This window comes from Ambystoma mexicanum, chromosome 1p (genome assembly GCF_040938575.1).
Source record: "Ambystoma mexicanum isolate Mex_15411 chromosome 1p, UKY_AmexF1_1, whole genome shotgun sequence".
Taxonomy (NCBI): Eukaryota; Metazoa; Chordata; class Amphibia; order Caudata; family Ambystomatidae; genus Ambystoma; species Ambystoma mexicanum.
In genome coordinates this window covers 1,461,852,560-1,461,863,727 of record NC_090921.1, presented here as the reverse complement: position 1 = coordinate 1,461,863,727, position 11,168 = coordinate 1,461,852,560, and the positions used below count along the sequence as shown (strand labels likewise).

The 11,168-nt window shown below is 43.2% G+C and overlaps 1 protein-coding gene across 1 annotated transcript in view; it reads left to right on the top strand.

Annotated features, from left to right (window-relative positions):
* Positions 1-281: 281 nt before the first annotated feature.
* Positions 282-11,168, top strand: part of TMEM79 (transmembrane protein 79) — a 109,046-nt gene continuing 98,159 nt past the window's right edge. The window contains exon 1 of the mRNA XM_069607111.1: positions 282-395. The gene's annotated coding sequence lies outside the window, so the exon portion shown is untranslated. The remainder of the gene's footprint in view (positions 396-11,168) is intronic.

Sequence of the window (11,168 nt, the reverse complement as noted above, 5' to 3'; positions counted from 1 at the left end):
TCTTGGTTCTCATTCAACCGGGGACCACACCCAGCACGCTGAAAGCTAAAACTTAACATGTTATTTATTTTAAAGATTAATTCAAAGGCACTATGCGGTTTTCCTGTTAATGAAAAGCACGCCCTGGGAAGTCTGGGCTGTTAAATATTAAGCAGAGTCTTGTAGCTGGCTTTTAGGTCCTGCCTACTGATCACAGTTGAGGTCATGCCCGTCGCGCCTTTATTCAGTGAGAGCCGTAGTTTACTTTTGGTCGGCCGATAAGAATTCATGGGCGATGTGGTTTCGCCTGCGCCTTTAAGACCTGCCACACCTGCTCTAGTTCAACAGGTTTCAGTCCAGCTGAAGCCAGGCAGGAAATACTCCGTCTGGGAAGAAGGCACAGCAAAGCAAGAGAGGTGAGGAAACTGACGGGAAAATGCTCGAAAAGCTGTTTTTTTTTAGCCATTTTCTTTGGAATCTCTAGCCCGGTTCTGGAGACGTCACGTCAGACTCGGCTAAAACTGTATAGTGGTGGTCATATTAGTGATAACTGTTTCTTTCTCTTGTAAACTACTATCGGTTGTTGTTAGCCCTCGTTTACTGATTTGGTTGTTTAATATAACACTACGTCAGGTGCCAGTGCGTCATTAAATGTTTTAGGATGGGGTAGAATTCCCAGACAAAATAAATGCGAATTTGCTCCATTGTTAGTTTTTTTTTAGAATTCCAAAACACTTCCATGCTTCAAAATGTGGCTATAACTGACTTATGTGACTGGAAGTGGATGGTAAGGTGAAGAAAGACCAGATGGGATTCGCCTGCCTTCGGTTTTTAAAGTCCGAGAATACAAAGGAAGATGGATTAATAATTGTTTTTTGTAAAAGTTCATATCTATCTGGGGATGCTGGGAGGCACTTTGTCGCGACTTTGGAAGATGTTGGAAGGGGCTACAAATACCATCAGCATGTAATACTTAGGTCACCATTTTTGTTTAGTCTTCTCTTTTTGACTAGTACCAATTTCTTAACTAATATTGTTACTTTCTCATATCCATCTACATTCGATGACCAACGTATCTACCTATTTGTAATGTCTGAATTTTCTTAGTTGATCTGAATATTAAATGTTTTTTGGGCTGCACGTCATAATCAAGTGGCTGGGTACAGGCGGGGGGGGGGGTAATCCTGCCTGGCTGCCTAATAAGAAGACGACAGTGTACAAGTTGCAGTGCATTTTGATAAGGTTGAGTGCCATGGTGGGTAAGGAGCTAGACCAACGTGTTGCAGAGATCTGTGTTCACGTGTCGGATCATGATACCCAAATCCAGAAAGGCACACTTGGTGGTTCCTCAAGCTGAGCTTCCTAAACGTCACAATCTATGATGGGGAGCTTCTGCTCTCACTGTATAGTGCAGTTCTGTCTTCGGTGAAAGGTCTGTGCCTTCTTAAGTTTTGGGTAGCCTTCAGGCTTCTTTAGCCCACTTCCTTGCTGCTCCTTTCCTGAAGGCCCTTTTGAATATGTGGGGTTGTAGAAAGAAGAGCGCCACCCAAATGTCACATGCGATTTTATTGTGAGATCTGCTTTTTGGACACAAATACAATGTTTTTCATTTTTATGTAACTTCACATGTTCTTCGCGTCATGATTTACAATCTATGTGTATATCAAACAATATATACGCAGGGTTTTCTTTCTTGAATGGATTTGATTCTTTAAAGTAAATGGCAAAACCCGAGTTTTTTTGGGTGTTCTTCAGTTAGAATCCTAATGGTATAATCGGGTCTCTTTTGCATAACTGGTTCCTATGAGCACTTATTTCTTTCCCTTTTTTTATTTTGCAGTGTTTGTTTTATCATATGGTTCCAAGTCGGATGTTCAAGGAAGTATATTATTGTAGTTCTTCAGCCAAATAATTGCACCTGGATGTACGACAAACACTGGGAAGCAAAACGGTTATGTGCCAAATTTGTTGCATGGGATGTAAGCCTAGCTTCTCCTCTTAAGCAAACAGTGCGATATTGAGGAAACTCATTTAATCTTTCTGCCTAACCTGTCTGGGTTGCCAGTCTTTACGAGCAGTTTAGGTCTGTGTTGCAATTCTTGGCTTCAATGGCTGTAGTGTTTACTAATTTGGAATATTCTTATATTGCACACCACAAACAAATTGGTTTCTTCCTCCCACTATGCCTATACCACTTGAGAACGATTGCGCGACTCAGTTTGAGCTCCGCCTGTTCCGATGCATGTTAATTCTAATCCATATCCTCTTCCCTATGCTATGTTTTTTGTGCCTCCCTCATTCGTCGGTCTCCTGTATCCAGCACTACAGATAAGGAGTGTATCAGTCGCTTTGACTCCCTACAAATAGGCAAATATTCCCAAAAATTAAAACTACGGAGTAAAATACTTTTGAAGAAAAATTGGAAACAGATCCTGAGCTTTCACCCTTACAGCTCCATGGATACATTTGGATCGGTAGTGTACATAGTGCAACAGGAAGACACTCTACTATTGTTACTGCCAGATCTGGAAAAATACAAATAATTCTTTAATATGCTTGAATAACTTGGTGCAAAGAAATATATTTATTAAAATCAATGCCCTTGGAGCATAGCGCATTCCCAGCCCATTCTCTCGCTTTAACTGCTTCTGCGAGGGGTGAGGTTCACAATGGAAATTCTCTGTCTCATACACAGGCAAACCGTTGTTTACCTGTCACTACACTCGAACTCTGGTAACTGAGCCATACATGCCCGATCTCTTTAATCAATGTTTAGCCTTGTAAAAATCATGTACTTTTGATTATGCACAAGTAAATAAAAAAAATATATATATTTATTTCAAAACATTTCTGTTTTACAGTTCAAATTTATTTTTATTCACTATACTCTCATTAGCAATGGGACTTACTTTTTTACTCCCAACTTTAAAAAATAGGGAGTTAAATACTCTCACTCCAGAATCTTATCTGGCACACTGCCTGTATCCATCCACGTGCACTTTTCCATTTATTGAAAATTCGAATCTGAGTACTGTATCTATTCCAGGGTGTGTCCTTTTTCATATGACTAGTAAAATATGTTCTGTACCTATGCTACACCACAATTACCCTAATAATGGACTGCTGCTGCCTATGAAATGCCACTACTTTTGCTATTTTGCTGCATTGCACTCTCTGACTGCTGGAAGGGAAAAGAAGCAAACAAGCCTGTGGTTCGAGGGGGGCAGAAACATTGGCTCACTACATGCTGTCCGGCGCCCATTATTCATGATTAAGGGCACAGGGGTTAAAATGCCCTTTAGACTAGCTGAGAGCGCATTCATAGATGGCGTAAAACTGGTCAAGTCAACCAATTGTGCCATGGTTTTTGCAGTGGCCGTTTTCTTTAGGGGCCACTTTACAGTATTTTGTTCAGTGAACATCTTCCAAGTGTTGTTCCTGCAGAATACGAGAACAACAAAATTGTCATTTTATGCTTTATGATGCCTTTTTATCCATATGGATGTTGTGTATTTAAACGTCTTTGTGTAGTTGGCTCAATTGCCACTGTTTCTTTTGTTGAATTTTTGTTTAGTACTGTCCCTTCTCAGAGGGTCTCGGAGCGCCTTAAATGGTTCAAAGTTTGAAAAGGAGAGGGTTGAAAAAATAAATGATTTCAGGAAGGTTAGGATGGACAAGTGAAAACAGTGGAGGAAACGGGTATATTTTGAGGCTCTTTCTGAAAGTGGTTATGTAGGATGCAGTGCGTATGTGAATAAGTAGTGTTCCATGCTCTGGGTGCCCAGTAGGGAAATTCTTGTTTTTGTATGCATTCGAGTTTGCAGAGGGAAATGTGTAGATGGTGTTGGCTGACTTGTCTGGTGTTTGTGTATTTGATGGGTTTGAGTTTAGCTAAGATGGAGTTTTGAGGAGGATGGCTTTAAATACAATTCAGGGTCCTTTTGAAGGCAATTCTTTGGGGATTGAGGAGCCAGTGGCGCTGGGCAAGAGCGGGGTGATGGGTGAATGTTTGGATAGGTGGAGGAGGAGTCCAGCTGCTGCGTTTTGTATGGGTTGCATGGGGGGCTGTTGGGAGTCCATTGAGGAAAGCATTTCCATAGTCCAGCTTAGAACCCGTTCCTGGATTGCAGTGCGGAAGTCTTCCGGAGGAAGGATATGTCTGATTGTGCAAGCGAACCTCAGTTACGTTTAAAATGCATTCTCATTAGCACATGGTTATCCAGTGACAATACACATATTTTCTAAGCGAACCTTGTTTAAAGATATTTGTCCAAAGCCTTACCACAGATGGATCGTTGTGTAACCGTGCTCGCAGAGCAACAGTTACTTAAAAATGCACTTTCATCTAGCAGAGGGTACCCCATGAAAAAAACACATGCTTTCTAAGTAAACCTTTTATTCAGAGAATTGTGTAATACTTTACCATAGACGGGAGGATCACGTTAGAAAAGTATTGCTTGGAATGAAAAGGAGGAGTAAACTATAGAGTAATGCCTGACGTACTGCACTAGTCCAAAATATATTCGAGACTCAAGGTGACAATTGATGTATTTACTTTCTCAAGGGATCTAGCCCGAGTAATGATGAGCAGAGACGTTTCTTAACCTATCAGGGGCACATAAGAAAATAAGGTAATGTGGAACTACTTACCTATTTCCTGGAAATCTTTCCGTGGGCAGTCAATAAGCATCAAGCCAACAAACTAAACACCCGACTCTCTGGCACCAGGAATCTGGTATGGGACCAGGCAGTTCCATCCCCTTTGTAAGCCACAGCAGCTTTCCTGGGCAGGTTCGTGACCACCTATGGGATTTTCTGGCATGGCAGGAAAGTGACCAAACAATGTGGCCAAAAAACGAGACAAAATCGCATGGCGTGGCCATTTTAGGGCACTAGCCACGTTTAGTGGTCATAACGTGGTAAACACGAATGTGCACACTAGAAATAAAACAAACAATAAAAATGTCTGCCACAATTCCAAGTGTAAAAGACTAGGTGATATACATGTCCACGTGGTAAAATGCTCTGTGCAATAGTTACACAGATTAAACAATATTTTCCCAGTACTGATAGTCTGAAGGACTGATCGGTTTCCCCATACCAAAATGAGCAAAGGGGACTGAAGCTGAAGGCTTCACTTCCCTATAAAAAGTCAGCACAGCTAGAAAAGCTAAAAGGTACAGGGTCCACAGAACTATGGAGGGAAAGTTGCCAAAAGAGAAATCTTTCTTAACAGTGACAGGAAAAGGACACCTGTCGTCACCTGTGTGCAGAGACAGTCGCTGTAACTCACCTTCCCGAGTCCTAGAAGGTGTTCTGAACAAGGCCTGAATCTTGCATTTCTTCCTCACCGAGGATTTCATCTTGCATCTGCGCACGACTGGAAGCTCGTCCAGTTGGTATGCAAGTTGGGATTGTATGTAGGAGGGTGGTAAATGGGGTTGGTGGGGTGTGGGTGTGATAGAGGGTGCTTCAAAGCATGTGTGTGGGGTATTACTAAGTGAGAGCGTGTCTTTATGTAGGATGGCAGTGTGCCCACCTTGCTTGTGTGGGCGGCCTCTGTGGTGGGTTAGAGGGTGGGGGGAGCATGTCAGGGATAATGGATGTGTGGTGGGGATTGAGACATTTTCTGTGCAGAATATAATATCTGGGGAGTGTGGTATTGAGTTCATTAATTTCATGTGTAAGGTGCATAGTGGCAGTTCAGAAGAATGCAGGTGAGTGCAGATGTTTTAGTGGAGTGTTGTGTTGGAGTTTGGTTTGGATGTTAGTGTGCCTTTATGCAAGGCCATTTTGTGGCAACCTAAGGTAATCTGGGAACACAATGAAATGGAGAAAAATATAGGGGCAACCCCCCGCACCACTGCTCCTTCACTTTGGACACCCAAGCGAATGGATGCCCAAAGGACAGTGCTTATACAACCAAAATAACCCGGAAGTAACTTGGTCAGCGGTCACGTGAGCAGTCTCTAGATCTTCCTGTAGGTTGCATGACCTCTGCAGCCAGGTGGAATGAGTGTCAGGGGTGGAGTTGAGATGAGCTCTGTGTGTTGCTCTCAGGCCATTATAAATGTTGCTGTTGGTTTTTTAATTCTGTGTGGCTAGCTCGCAGGGTAAAAGGTTGCCTCGGGCACGGGGCATGCATTAACTAACAAATCCTGGCAGAGCCGCCTCAGGTCTTCATCCTTCCAGGGTCTCTAAATGAAAAAATGGCTAGTGAGGCAAAGGCGGAGGAATTGTCGTCATGACCATCAGTATAAAAGCATGGTTGTGCTCTTAGATGACAGAGAAAGTTATAGACCCCTAAGGAAAGATCATAGCAAAGAAATGCAACATGAGATTGCAGAAATTGTGTCCTTTCCATCAGAACGTGGCTGGATCACTGATAAAGAGGCGACATTCTTAACATTGCAAAAGAGGACCCTGTGTCTGTACGCCTGACCTAAAATATTGAAGGATATCCATAACCCACCTGGAAGGCCCATAGTCTCTGGCTGGGGCTCTATACTGGGACCCTTATGCAAATCTGTGGACTTTTTCTTAAAACCTATGAGCACAAGGACTGACTCTTACCTTAGAGACACCACGCATAGCATTCAAGTGTTTTAAAACTATGCATTCGACCCTGCAACCCAATATCTAGTAAGTATGGATATTTCATCCTTGTACACTAGTATCCCTGAGTCAGCCGCCATTGAGTGGACTCTATAAGGTGTTCATAGAAGCAATCTACAATCTCGGGTACCACTTTCATTTATTATTGAGCTGATGACACTGGCCCTCTGTAAAAAAAACATTTTTGTATTCAATAATCAGTACTACTTGCAAACCAAGGGGACTGCTCTGGGTGCAACTTTTGCTCCAAGTTTAGCTATTTTATGTATGGTGTCCTTTGAAAAAAGTACATTTCCAGCGAACTGATCACCTGGTGGCATAACATCAAGAAGTGGGCATAACATCAAGAAGTGGACATAACATCAAGAAGTGGCGATGTTACATTGATGATGTCGTTTTCCTTTGGGAGAGTAATAAACTCCCTCAGAGTTCCACAATTGGTTGAATTCCTGTATTAGTGACATTCAGTTCACCGTGGATTACGACAACTCCAACAGAAATGTTTTAGACCTAAGGATTAGCCACCAAGGCAGCAGACTAATATGCAACCTCTTCCGCAAACTGACTGATCGGAACACACTTCTACATTTTACAAATCATCCGACCCATATCAAGGAGAACCTGCCATATGGGCAATGTTTAAGAATACAGAGAAATTGCACATCTCTGGACGACTTTTACCAAAATGCCTCATCTCTTGGTGAGAGACTATGCCACCAATGTTACCCAAATAAATTAATATCCCAGTCCATCAAACGGGCTCGATTAACAAACCTTGACGCGCTACTTGTTCAACAACAAAAACAGGAGGAGCAAGACAGACTCACATGGGTCATCACACATGGCCCACAGACTTTCGATATAAAAAAAAAAAATAATTTGCAAATACTGGCCACTAGTGTGGTTGAACCCACCAGATGAACCTTTGCCTTGCTTTGCTCTTTAAAAGATCACAGAACTTACGAGAACACTTGTTTCATTCCCTATTTACCAAGGAAGCACCATCCACTTCCTGCGCACAGAGCTGTGGAACCTCCGGACCACCACGGGATATTACCCATGTGGTTAATGTACTGTTTGTCAATTTACCAAAAAGATACAAGAATTCCCTGTCAGACAAGTGACTTGGACCCTAAAACATTTTAACAAATTGTAAATCTAACCTGGTTGTTTACTGCATTGAATTCCCCTGCGGGCTTCGCTACGTGGCCCAGACCATGCAGAGTATAAATATAAGTAGGTCAGCCGACACGTGTTTCAACCCCTTAGGGTCTTTATCAAGGCAGATGGTTAAGATTCATGGGACCAGATTCCCTGTGGTTCATAGAGGCCATCGGCAGAGAAGTCATCCGGTGTGCATTGAGGTTAAAAGGCTGTTGCGTGTATTTCTGCTTGCTCCGTCTGTTTAGCAGAAATACAGGCAACAGCCTTATGACCCCAATGCACACTGGATGAAGTCTCTGCCAATGGTCTCTATGAACCACAGGGAATCTGCTGCCATGAATCTTACCCATCTGCCTTGATAAAGGCCCTCGGGGGTGGAAATGTGTGTTTCGGCTGACCTTCTCCTTGTAGAAAATGTGTCTAGACTATGTTCCGATGCAAATAAAACACACATGCAAAAACTTGTGAGATCCTTTCATATAAAAGGGTCAGAATATTCTCCTTGCAAGGTAGCCAGGAAGTCTTGATAAACTTCCTTCCCAAGAGGTATTGGGTTTACCTCTTCCAACCTGTGACCTTGCAGAATCAGATAGAATCCAAGCGGACTGCTCACGGAGCTGAACCCAGGAGTGTTCATTATCTAGAACCCAACTTTTCTCTGCCGTTAAAAATATCAGAATTTCAGAACACTGATCGAGAATCGGGTGTAAGAATGTGTCTTCACCACTTGTGGAACATGCTCCCGAGGCCCGCACACACCAAATGATTTGCTGTGGTGGGTACTTGACAAAGTTAAAAAAGGGCCCAACATATCAGGAAGCCTACTGAACCTCGAATGTAGGTGGATTCACAGGCTTGACACGTTTAACCATGGCCTGAATGAGCATTTTTTACCTCTGACCTAGGCTCCCCCATCCCAGCTCGCTGAGTTCACTACCTACAACTGTTTCATTATGGGCACTGCCGCCATCTATCCTGATGTCACAGCAAAAAAAAAAAACCTGACCAAAAACCCACTCTAAGGCCAGACCGAGAATGGTGACACCCAACAGTAATGACATTACAGACAAAAGTAACAGCCCAACTAGTATTAGCGGTACATTGAAACGCCAGATCCCTGGTGGCACATGCAGCTGAAATCGCTGACCTAATTCTTGAGAAAAAACTGGACTTCCTAGCTTTAACAGAGACCTGGCTGCATGCAGCTGCAGGACCCGCCCTTCTCATTTCCACCCCAGACAACTACACAGTCCTAAGAGTTGACATAGTCATCTAGAGGCGGTGGAATTGCCTTTGTCAAATCCTCCCTGGGTCTTAGAATAATACTACAGGCTCAAACCAAATCTTGCAAATCAATGTCAGTCAAACTGGCTCTCACTAACTCTCGAACCATTGGACCTATAGATTCCTTTGTGGAAGATATTCTTACCCTCCTTACTTCCAATACCAAACCTTCCTCACAAATCCTAATGTTAGGTGACTTAAATCTGGGTCTCAATGACCCTAGCAACCAACCTGCCACTACACTGGCTACCTCCTTATCTGACCTAGGTCTGACACAGAGTCCTCCACCCCACTCATGAAAAAGGAAGAATCCTAGACTGGGTGGCTGACATAAACTGTGAAACCACCATCTATCGAACCATACCCGTTGACCGACCACTCCCTACTCACGTTTCCGATCCAAGATTGGAAACCCCTAAATAAACAAAATCTTATCGCTCCACCAATCCCAACCAGAAACAAGAGGAATATCACTGTGGACAATCTCCTGCCCCTTCTCCAACCTCTACTTAAGCCTTTACCGGCCTCTTCTGATACGGCAGAACTAGTGGAACTCTACAATAAAACCATCACCTTAGCACTCGACAAAATTGCACCCCTCAAATTGTGCAAAAGTAAACCCAAAGCACATTAGAACACTTGGTTTACTTCCAAACTCGAAGCCCTCCGTAACGAAAAAAGAAAACTTGAAACGACCTGGAAAAATAACCCCACCCCAGCCAACAAAGATAACTTACTCAAATGCACAGCAAACTACAAAAATGAGATCTTATCAGTCAAACGTGACACCTGTAATGATAAGATTGACAAAGCCACCTCAAGCTCCAGAGAACTCTCACCATATAAAGAGAACTGGAATCTCCTACCCCTCCTTGAGATAACTGCATCAAAGACAAAACATGGTGCACTAAAATCCAAGACGCACTAACTAACAAAATTGCCCTACTACAAAATAAAATGGCTGCCAAAAAAAAGTAACCTCTCCAACCAAGTAAATATCCCCAAATCTAGCCCAGATCACCCCAAACCACCTCAACGTTTTAAATTTACCCAAGTATCCACCCATGATGTGGAAAATATAATTGCCTCACTCAAACCCTCCAATTGCCAAGGAGACGTTTGCCACGCCTCCACTATTAAGGTAGCTGCCAGTGAACTGGCTCCACTACGCTTATCAACTCATCCTTCCGCTCATGCACTGTCCCCACTAATTTGAAAAACTCTTGGGTAATTCCACTCCTAAAAAAAAAAAAACAATTAAAATAAAATAAAAAACCCTCTCTAGACTGAAGTTTCCCAACCAACTTCAGACCCATCACAACTGTCGCTTTCTTGCTAAAGATCATTGATGATGATGATGATGATAAAGCAGCCTACATCCAGATTCAATCTTACCTATATACCATTCACTTACTTGGACTATGACAATCGGGCTCCAGACCTCAACATGGCACCGGAACAGCCTTGCTTGACCTAAAGACCCAGATTGAGGACTTGAAAGACAAAGGAAAATCCTCCCTGCTGCTTCTGTAGGATCTGTCGGCCGCTTTTGACCTCGTTGATCATAAGGTGCTTTGCAACCACCGCTCATCAGCAGCACACTTTTCAACAGAAGCCACAGCATGGATCCAAACCTTCTTAAATAACAGATCCCGAGTAGTGGCTAGGGACTAGTTCACTAGTTTACTCCCAGCATGCGTAAGATACTTTCAACTGTTTTATGTGCCCCCTAATTTTGTTTAGGGGACCAGTACACTCGTGTCCCGAACCACTCAGAATAGACCCTTCACGGGAGAGACTAGTTTAGTCCTGTCACACAGCACATGGGACAGAGTTTGTAGCTGGTTTGGTCTCCATACTGTATATAGGGGACCAGGTCACCCCCGCTACGAACTACACAGGATGGACGTTTCAGCTGCTTTTGTTTTAGTTTTAGACATAATACCGCTACACTCTCCTATTCACTCGGGACTCTTACACATTAATGGAAAGTACAGGTCCTGATCACCGTAACCGCAGATGGTTCCCAGAGGAGGTGGCTACCCAGGCGTTGTGCACAGCCCGTGGAACCTACACCTAATGCATGCATCGGATTGGGAAAGAAAGACACACCTCCCCATGATCCA